The 11,766-nt window shown below is 31.9% G+C and overlaps 1 protein-coding gene across 2 annotated transcripts in view; it reads right to left on the bottom strand.

Annotated features, from left to right (window-relative positions):
* Positions 1 to 10,016, bottom strand: part of LOC117110316 (COUP transcription factor 2-like) — a 31,445-nt gene extending 21,429 nt beyond the window's left edge. The window contains exon 1 of one of the 2 annotated variants that reach the window (XM_033252983.1): positions 9,996 to 10,016. The gene's annotated coding sequence lies outside the window, so the exon portion shown is untranslated. Of the gene's footprint in view, positions 1 to 6,888; positions 7,208 to 9,995 lie in introns of those variants that run through there. The other variant, XM_033252980.1, reaches the window with a different exon arrangement.
* Positions 10,017 to 11,766: the final 1,750 nt, after the last annotated feature.

Below are 11,766 nucleotides of genomic sequence, written 5' to 3'. Positions count from 1 at the left end.
TATATATATATAGGCCCTATATATCAATAAATCTTATAGTACACGATCATGTAATGCTTCAGCCACGTGTGTCTATCTGCATGGTGAATGCCTATTTTAAGATTGTCCAATATTAATGTTAGATGTTAAATTAATAGTTGATAGTATCCTGATAACTAAGTTTTAACCTACTTAAAATAACATTAACTGGAGGTAAGTATCTACACTTCCTATTAAATTGAGTTCAATAAAACTCAATTCAATTATATTTGCCGGCAAAGACCTACTACTATTAAACAAACCATGCCATAATCAATTATTTGAATACTGTATAAATAAAACAAATAAATAAACTACCAATATACTACACATAGGTATGTTTATTTAAAACATTACACGTAAGCGGCTGTTGCGATATTTGCAAGCTGTGAATTATCTAACAAAATTCAAACAAAGCATAGTACAAAGGTTATACTACATATTTGCACTTATGTAAAAAACAATCAATAACAATTCTAAAAACGACTGAAAAGCATTGACGATGTGTAGGCATATCAATATCGTCTAGAAATTAAATATATACCAATTCAATTTATTTATATAAATATAACTAATGAGTTTATAAAAGGGTATTAAATGCTGACAATTTAACAACATGGCATGTACAGTTTTACCCAAAGCAATTGCTAGCTACTGTTTACTAAGTTTTAACGCAAGTCATTGTTTTATATATATATATACATATATAAATACATATATATATGTATATATTGTATATATAATTATATATATATAATTATATATATATAATTATATATATAATATAAATAACACACATATATTTACATATTGGTTGACAGATGCAAAAATACTGCAAAACAATAATGCTGTAGGAAACGGTGGTTGGATCTCGGTTGAGAAGTAAATTGAATAAGCAAAAAGTAATAAGTTAAATCCAAGATTAACAGCCAGACAAAAGAAAACAAGAGCTTTTGGACAACATTAGGTGTTCTTCATTCTTATCAAGGTACATCATCAAGTCTATATAGGCCTTGGTATTCTTTCCTATATATTTCTATAATATATACAGTATATATATAACATATAACTACATTATAACATTCATTAAGAGAGATGCATACGTAAATGGTATATAAATGTGGTCTAAAAATGTTAAAACAGTTTATTTGAAAATCAGAATAAACGAGACATGTACAATGTCTCAATGTCAATGTACAGACATGTACAATGTTAAATAATAAGAATAACACAACTTGATAATGGTCTATGACCGAAATTTCTCGTTGATCTGACTTTCAATAAATTTCTAACTAATTTTAGATTGTACTTTTTATTTCATTAACTTAGGCCTATACGTCTATAATTTGGTTATATGGTCCTGTAAATCGTGGTACATATAGACTTAGGGCCTTCAGGCATATCTATTAGTAGAAATAATATATATGATAAGGTATACTAATTAGTTTGAAAATGGGATACTAAGCAACACTCTAAAAATATCACCGACGTTACATGGGGAAAATCTAAATACTGCAGAGTTTTTAGTAAAGTCTATAGTCTACCTATAATAATGCTACTTAAACTGAAGAATTGTATTTAGACTGTACCTCCACATAAGTAAGTTTGTACCGAGCCTATGGCTAATAAATATGCATGAGTGTATGTGTATGCGGTATAAGGAAGGCGTAGTGCGTAGTGCATCGTAATTTGTTTGATAATTTCTAAAATTGCTGTTAGTTTTAGAACTATATTATGTATACACAAACTTTACTGTTGGCGGGTTATTTTCTTCTGGTTGCAGATCCAGATCACTATCAAGGGTAAGGGTAAATTCCTTAACTTTTGTTTTAAATAGGAGAATTTAATTGACAAAGTACCACAGGATAAATGGTACTGATATAAAACTATTAGGTATATATTCTTAGTAAATAACTTGTTATATGTACTAAGTTACAGATGTCCATAGAGAAGAAAATGTGACAAAGATCGTTTAGCTGTGTCTAAGCCGAGGCTTACAGCCTAGATATACCCGTCAAATGGTAAATGATACGAAACTTATACTGTTTGATTTATTGAGACCGATTCTGTCAGAAAATGTATATTGAGCAAATGGGAAACTAACGGTATGCCTACTGTGGTTGGTCAATGGATCGCAACCTCCTCTCTCGTTTGAAAAAAAAATAAATAAAAAAAAGAACCTAAGATTACCGGTAAATCCCTTAATCCGTTCTACATTCATCAATATGTTTGGTTGGATGACATTGTGACGTAGACTAATGTGATTCGCCAGTGAAATGACGTAAGCTATTTACGGCCAATAGGCCTACTCGTAATTTTAGAACCAGTCCTTTTGACAACATATGGATTCAGTCATTGTACTGTATGGGAATATTTTTCTTATAGGCATACACTGAGTAAACGACAGCAGTAACATTGTTGGAGTAATGTCTGCAGCAAAAGGTCAATTTATATTATTATTGCCCTTAATAAAAAGAGACTTAACGAGCAGGTTATTATTAATACTTTCGCAACTGCTAACTATATTCACAATTATTATAATGAAATTTATTATTATTACTTTTATTATTATTATTACTACTATTTCTATTACTACTACTACTACTACTACTACTACTACTACTACTACTACTACTACTGCTATGCTATTATAGTTACTACATATACAAATAAGTCATTATTTAACGTTTCGTTTAATTCTATTAAAACTATAGATTTTATCCACGGGGCTCACCAATAACTTTAACATAATACAGTGTGAAACAAACTCTGAAGAACGTAATAAAAGCCACTTTTTCATCTTCAGAATTGAAGGACATTTATCAGTATTAAATATACATAATCATAAAATAATTTAGGTGTAATACCAATCACTTTTGTCATTAGTTTTTATGTTATGGTTGAGTATATACCGTAATCGCAAGAGAATGACGGTAAGTAAGGTCTTTAAAAACCAAGCTATAGTTTGTATACGGTACTTCAAAAGACGTAGAGAATTTGTGTATTTTATGTGATAAAACCGGGCATTTCGAAGTACACAGTCACTAGTAAATTCCGACTCGATTGCCATGGAACAACGGTGATTCCATGATGTTACCTATCCGCGACGAAACCCACCTGTGTTGATTCGGTAGCTTTGATTACTTCTTAAAATGAACAAGCGTGAGAAAACTGAGCTCGTTTTGAGGAAAAAAAATATTAAAAGTGAATCAGTTGAAGGTATATGGCCTAGTTTGAAAATATTATTTATTTCCTCAGTACTGTTTTTCCTCTACACACATTGTGTCTTCGTCTTCTGGGGTAGTAGAGTACGTATATAGCTCTTCAAAGGAGTAATATGGCCATCACTTTGAATTTAACATGATGGCAGCCGATCCTTTGCCAGTCATAATATATCAGGTCTTAGGCCTACATCATTTAAATTTTACTTCATCTGTAAATATTTACTTATGATTTTTGCGGGTTCGTATGCACTACATGCTATTAATGTTTTAATGTGTTTTTAACAGCATAATGTAAAATAAGCTTACACAGCTCATTGGCAAACAGTTCGTTCTCTACTGAAATTTATTCATCTGATGATAGCCTAATAATTTAAATCTTATCAAAACTCTTCCAGCTTTTAATCATCATAAAATGTTGTCAGGATATAATGTTATCAAAGGTGAAACTTGGTGATGGCGTTGCTTAGATGAATAACTATGGCAAACATTACCGTGTCGATATGTATACAACATCATCAACACTGTGCGCAGACGCATATTAAAAAACATAGTTTTACCATGTAAAATTATTTCGCATCTACATATAATTTATCTTAGTCATACAATGGTAATGTTGTATTCAGTAATCTAAACGATATTTTAACATACCGGTTCTTTCGTTTTATCTAAAATGGACCAGGCTCGATTCAATCTAATAGTTGGTAAACAAATACGAATAGGATATTCCACGATTGTTTAACTAGATGGTCTATCGAAAATGTCTGCTTTTTATGCTATTTTTTCAATGTAATAGCCAGATAGGCCTATAGAAATGTTAGATATGATATGCTTATCGCGCCTTTTCCAGACACGAAGCCCTCCGAATTCGATTTATATATTTATATCCGGCTTGTTTACTACAATTACATTATTACCTAACCATAAATATAGGCCACATTAAAACTAAATATAATATATTTAATTATAATATGCATTGAACCAGGAAGTAATTTACAATTTATGGAGGAGGCTTAAAACTCAAATTTGATCATTTAAATACAAAACATAATCGTCTGAGTAGGCGACAAAGTGCTTCAGGAAGGGGGGACTCATCAATAGATGCCGAGCAGGTGCGTACATTCACAACAAAAATTAAATACAATCAATGCTTTTGATTTTAATTAATTTACACACATAATGCATGCAAATCTGTTTTCATACTTTACATTAAATAAGTACAACACATGTTTTCAGAACACGTATTCCATGAAATAAAATGTAAAATACCTAAAACTAACAAAGAATACTAACATTTATATAGGCATATTAACACAGAGTACCTTCCTGTAGTACAATTACTAACATCACTCATAACTCTAACTACATTATATAAAAAGACCATATAATCGAAACAATTTAAAGTGTGTCTATTGTATGTATTACACAATCTGAAATAAATCCTCCAGCTTTCAATTAAAATATAAATTTGCTTATTAATATGGTCATCAACTTTAATTATTTATAAACATGGCGCTTCATGAAAATTCTTAAATTGATTACCAGCAAATTTTCAGGATCAACCGTATGCAAAGAGTATAGGGACACTTACATGATATTTTAATAAATTGTACTCACTCAAATATTCTAGTAAATACAATACAATACAAAACAATATTTCATTGTATTGGTTTTAATTAATTAGCTCGACAGCACAGATTTGAAACGTCATCACTCCTATTTTAGTCGTAGTGCCTGTGTTTCAGGTATCCATAATTTCGAATATCTTGATGATACTATCATTTATACAGGCCTTTTTCTTACTAGACAATCTGATTGAAATTAAATAATATGCAATTAATGTTTTTTCTATAGACATCAACAGTTCTATTACAAACAATATATTTTACTGATTGGAGTTTGTGGCTATGGTATTATTTCAAAGTGAATACGTAATATATGGCATTTTCAGAGTGTATACACGTATTAGGACCGTGACTACGTAATTTGAGTTTAAGGCTAGAGTGGACGACACTCGGGACACAGGACATAAAGCGAATGGATTCGGCCAGCCTAAATCACCTCATCCAGGGCAGGCTTAACTACGCTTCGATCAATAAAATATACCCGTTGCCTACACGTGTTCTGTATCTTCGTGTTTCCTCCAACAACTATGCTGCTTCATATTTGTTGTTTTAAGGATTGTTTTTGTTTCCTTTCATATATTCAATTGTTTCTTCTTGGTTTAGATAGCGTGGCCTCTGACATTTAGTAAGGCATTTGTTGTTGGCAATGCAATGCTGTCCTAAAGGCCACGAAGTACATCGAAACGATATTCATATATAATATTGAATCAAACAAAGTAATTTCATTTCAATAAGCTTAGATTTAGGCCTAATAAAACTATCTCTCTAGAAGTAGATGCTATAGAATCAATCAAAGAATTGATGTGTAATAATAACGTTAATGGACGACCAGGTACACAACGTAACATAAACTTGGATAGGCCTACGTTCAACCACAGAACTAACACTATAACACCTTACTTCACTGTTAATTATTGATTTTTAAATTGACGACAAAAAACGTCTTGTATGGTCCGGGGAAGTTTGTTCCTATTTGTTTTCGTGCAAGTTTCAGGTAATTGTTTTTACTAAATATGAAAAATACCCTATTGGACATAGAAGACCATTGGGCCTAAGTGACACCAATGAATGCAAAACAAATCTACATCTATGTTTCAGCAAAGTGTTTACAAAATTAATGCTTGAACTAAAATATTGTCATAACTAATAGCCTATTAATATAATATAATTTTACCATGATCATTAAACAGTCAAATTACGACGGTCGAGTTCTTTAAGACGACAATTGCAGCAAACAGTCCTGTAACCTTTAATTATAAGATGTACTTTTAGTCACTTAACATGACGTTTTCCAGATTTCTGACAAATGAACTGACTCCAACATCAGAATAAACAAGTTACTCCTAAATTTAAAAGCAATATTTCTTCCGTATTTATTAAAAACAAATGGCTGACATTCGATAAAACTCATACATACAGATAGTTAAAAAATAATAACATTTAGCTTATCATTTATATAATATTGATATAGGCCAATATTATAAATTTATAAAAGGTATGGTATAAGTACAATATGAAACCAATAGAAAGAGATGATCGATATTGATAATATGTTAAACTTCTTAAGATGGGACCAGGACTGGATGGGACCGTCATCGTTATTATAACATCAAGTAAAGATAAACTTGAATTGATTTATAATAAAACATATTTTTCTAATTAAAAAGATTGAACAAGAATATATTAAATATTGTTTTAGCAATAAACACATACGTATAGTTTCTTTGAATCTGTAGTAAGGAGTTTTAAGAATATTTACATGTGTGTTTACATCCAAGTCGGTATAAAATAAACTTAAGATAAGCCTATAGCGTCAATATTACCTAAACTAAACTTTCTACAGTTTTTAAAATTAGTCATATTTTGTAAATAAGCAACCACACAATTGATGGTAAAACAAGTACTACGATAGGGACCAATGACCAAGCGACGTGGGATCGAATGGAAGCAAAAATTTGAAGGTAACCGATATCATAACAATTATTATGCGTAGATGCGCAGCACTGTACAAAGACAATTCTTACCTTCAGACAGAGATGTTCTGCGAGAAGAAAAAAAAACCCAAATAGACAACAGACAAGTTTGATCTCAAAGTGTAGAGTAGTATCTGGTTGTATTAAGATCAAGGTCGGATAGTGCTTGTTCGTAGCCTTCGAAGTGGTGTCTGCCAATGCTACGATTCGTAGTAACTGGAGGTTTTCAAAGCGTACTTCAGCCTAGCAAGTGGGCTCCTGCTGTGTGTAGCGACAGCTAGTAGTTCCACGCCTCCTTTCGGGGTGTAGGCTGATCGTGGGCCACCACAGCACGATGACTTAAAGCTCTTCAGTCGAACGGCCGCATTCGTTGACTGGCTTGGATGACTTTTGACCCGCACTTCCATCATATGTGACGAGAAGTTTAGGTCGACCTATTATCACACCGTATTTCAGATTCGAAAATATATATTTATAAATGAGCCTATGAGAAACTACTTAAGAATGATGCACGTTTTTTGTGATGTGTATTGAGTAAAGATTTTACAACATTTCCTGCCAATCGTTTTGTGCTCCTGCAAAGAATTTTACGAACAATTTTAGAGGCAACCCCTGCCCGCGCTCGTCGGGAAACTTCAAAATCGCACCGTCCTTAAATGAGTACAGGTCAGTCCTATTCCCACCTGATCTGGCTATTTAGGATGTGATAGCGGTTAACCTCTCCTTTAAATTAGCCTAAGTAGTTTTCGCCGTGGTACGCCACAATAAATGCACAAGAGTTTCATTATGTATTCTATGACATTATGTAGTCTTTACTAGAGAAAGACATACGTTGTTTACTGAGAGCAATGTGTACATTATTTGTGAATATACGCTTAATCTATGTACAAACATCAGATGAGCTAACTACAAACAGGTAACGCATACATAATTTATTATTAACGTCAATAACGTTTGTGCATATTAATAAACTATTATCAAAATAATATTAGTTGCATACATGTAGCTGACAAAAGAAAAACATAAATATATATAAAGATATATATAGGCCTATATATAAAGAGATATATATATATATATAAAGATATGTATATAAATATATATATATATATAAAAGATATATATATATAAATAAAGATATATATATATATATACAGTATATATATATGCATGCTCTGGCTCTATTTTTCGCTGTTTACTTACGGTACGTTTACTTTTTAGCTGTTGCTTAACACATTTTTATCTCTACAGAGATACAGGCATTGTTTCCCACAGCATTGTTGTTTTTCAGTAGTTTGCCTTTTAATCTGTCTCTTATACACATCTAGATGTGTATAAGAGACAGATGTAGGCCTATTTTCTATTATAGATTTTCATAAATCGATTAAATAAGCCTCTGAAACCCCTAAATTGTCATTTTTTCGGGGGCTTTGCCCCCTGGACCACCTTCGAGGCATTTTGAGCGACACCCGACAACCTCAGGCCACCCCAGCATCCCCCTAGAATGTTACCTTGTTTGCCCTACCCCAGATTTCAGATGCTGCTGGCGCCGCCACTAAGAGCGGCAAATAATGCGATGCTTATAATAGCTAGTAACTACATTACCCTCAAATTAAATTTGAGGGTCCAGGGGAAGGGGCCTGGAGAGGGGGTTTGGGGGAAATCTCCCGGAAGCTTCGACAAAGTACGGTAGCTATTCCCTATCGTATATAATATATTTGATAATATATAGACCTATGTATGTATATATGTACATTCCTAAGCATTTTATATACGCCACATGCTTGCTATATACGGTATATTACTTATTTTAATTACTTGCTTGCTTTACAAAAATATTGAAGATAATATATTATGACGAGAGTAATCTTGTTCCCGTTAATTACAGTATTATGTTACTAGCAAATTTGGGAAATACTAATAGACCTTGAAGGGGCAATTATTAATGATGTATTATACAATTCTCCAATTTATTATTATTATTATAATCAAAATAATATCGTTCCTGATAATAGTTATCACTTCTTTAAGTTTCATGTTAGTAGAACAACGGCAATTTTACTAATATTCCTAAGATAAGAATTGGAATAAAACAAACAATACATTTAATAACAAAAACAATAATAATAATAATAATAATAATAATAATAATAATAATAATAGTAATAACTTGCATCACTTATTATGCTAACAATCATTCATATTTCTAAAAATACAGTAATTAATAACGACTAGGCTTATAGGCCTGAAAACACAAAATCAGTGGCAATCCCAACTAAGCTTTTGCGGTGTATTCATAAAAGTACGATTAAAATGATAATAATGAAATCACATTTATAATATGGTAGAAAAAATATCGTGAACATAATTGTATAATAATCAATAACAATAATTTTTATAATATAAATTTAAAAAACCCTAATCTGTTTAGTAATTATCCTATACCGAAGATATCTAGCCTGATTTCTGAGGCTAATTCGCAGGGCAGCCGCCGACCACAGGGGCTGGAATTAATCTACAACTAATCGCAACAGAATGAAGAAATCTGGATAGCATTTGAAAAATGTAATTCCATATCCATCTTTATTCGACTGGTGGTATTTCATATTTTTTAAGTGGACATTAGTGAAAATATGGTGCCAAATACACATTACGATATGCATACTATTTGCCTACTGTACAAGTACAATAAAAATGGTTACACAATTTGCAGATAGGCCTAATATTTATTGGAACACAAAATTGGTGCATTTTTGGTACGAAAGCATTATCTGTAAACGTTCCATGCAATCGTCCAGCTTTTCAGTATAACCTTATCTTTACGTAACTTTGTCGAAAACATTCAATGTTCAGAATATCTAGCAGTTTTAACGAAGCAACGTAGCGACTCTTCATAAAGTGGATTTCGATAGGTCTACGAACATACGTAGCCCTTTACCATTGTCTGATTTTTTTTTTTTTAATGAAAGGATTACCGGTCATACAGATAATAACGATAGTTAAATTTTATGTATCAAGGACCGCCTAATGTCCCATAGAAACACTCTCCCACAAATCGACTCGATCCAGTCACAAAAGTTAAATATTCGATAATTTAGCGAAACCGTTTAAATATCTTAAATATCTATATAAAGATAATCGTGATAAAAGCTACTTACATCCCGAGACTCTCAATATAACAGTAGGGGCATAAACAGTTCTTAGAATGCAACGACTCTAGCTGTTACCAGTGCAGCCGATGTCGAGTAAGTCAACAAAACGAATCTAACCACAGCACATCGTTCATAGTCTTATGAATACGTCGAACACCAATTATCACGTTTTCTTAAAGGATTCGAAACTACAAATTATCGAATAGAGTCAAACACACCTTCTGACTACGTTCTTCTGTCACAAAAGCAATACCGAAACACTAAATTATCGAAAACATTTTTAGTTTTCATTTTTTTTAAACTACGGTGACAATTTTAAGTAAATTTCATGATTTAACTAAAATAGAATACAGCCTTGTGTGAGAGAGTTAACAGACGTTAGCACATCCCTGATAATGCCAATCACAAGCCTATAATAAATAACTAAACAAACATTATAACAATAATAAAACTTAACACACTTACAATTACAAATCCAAATTATTGGTTATCATTTCGTACAGCAGTTTGGAAAATATTGTAATTACACTTTAAGTTTTTGTTTCCTTAAAAAAAAAAAAAAAAATTTACAGTAATATTTCAGATATTCATTTCTCGTAAAATACTCCGTTTGCCCGCAAGGAAATTGAAGATATTATAATTCGGATTATAGGTTATTATTTCGTTGTTTTAAATATATCTTAATAACGCTTTAAGTTTTTGTTTTCGTTGGGAAAAAAAAAATCATGCAGCATTGAGTCAACATTGCTGTAAGATACTTCATTCTGTAGGCGAGGAAATCGGAGAGAATATTGCATGACAAAAATGGCTATAAGGGTCAGGCTAGCCCTCTCTGATCACTTGAGTCTTCACCTTTTCTAGAAAGGGTGAGAGAAAAAATGGTCTAGATTAGCCTGCCACTCATAATGTCGCTGTGTTGAGGACTAGTCAATTGGGCTTCCTCTAGAGACGAGTAGTCGTTTGCAAAGTTAGGTATAATAAATGGAGATTAATATACATCATCATGGCTGATCGTACAGAATTGAAAGGTATTAGGCAATGGGCCTAGTCGATTTAATAACCATAGCTAGGCCTACATATACCTCTCATAAAATCCATATATATTATTATTAATGTTAAAGCTATTTTTATGTCATAATAATGTGAGTGTGTCTAGAACCAGAATAAAACTTTATGTATTTTCCAACAATACACATTTTTTTTTAGTGGCGTTATGCATTTTGTACGGAAATAATATTGTGTCAATTTCGATAGATCTTTAAGCAAATAGTGGAAATTCGTAAGATTAGAGCTGGGAACGTAAGATCGCAGGCTCAAATAATGTAGACTATGATATTTATTTATCTTGCATCTGAATGCTCTAACAATTTACAGCACATTTACTGTATGTAAACAGACATTTATGATGTCGCATGTACAAAGAGTGACTGCCATTAATATTGTTAAACTTCGATGTTGTGGGGTGAGGAGTCTACTATAGTGTTTTAACATTTCCATTCCTTCTGTTAAGAACAATATTTCACTAAAAATCCAGACGGACGGAGAGTTCGGATATAAAACATAGGCAAATAGTTACCAGAGGAACTTTTCAACTGTATACATTTAGAAATTCTCCAAAATTAGATGACTCCGGTGTAGATCTCTAAACAAGCATGAAAATATACATGGTTATGTAAATAAAAACAAATGTACAAACTTATAGGCCTTAAATAAGAAACTAGTTGTTTCTAACAGATCGACCCAATACGAGAACAAAATTGAGGTACTTACAAAAAAC

Source organism: Anneissia japonica, unplaced genomic scaffold, assembly GCF_011630105.1.
Source record: "Anneissia japonica isolate Jap-2015-1 unplaced genomic scaffold, ASM1163010v1 scaffold673_len1821605_cov196, whole genome shotgun sequence".
NCBI lineage: Eukaryota > Metazoa > Echinodermata > Crinoidea > Comatulida > Comatulidae > Anneissia > Anneissia japonica.
The sequence above is the reverse complement of the archived record's forward strand: the minus strand, read 5'-3'. Positions and strand labels throughout refer to the sequence as shown.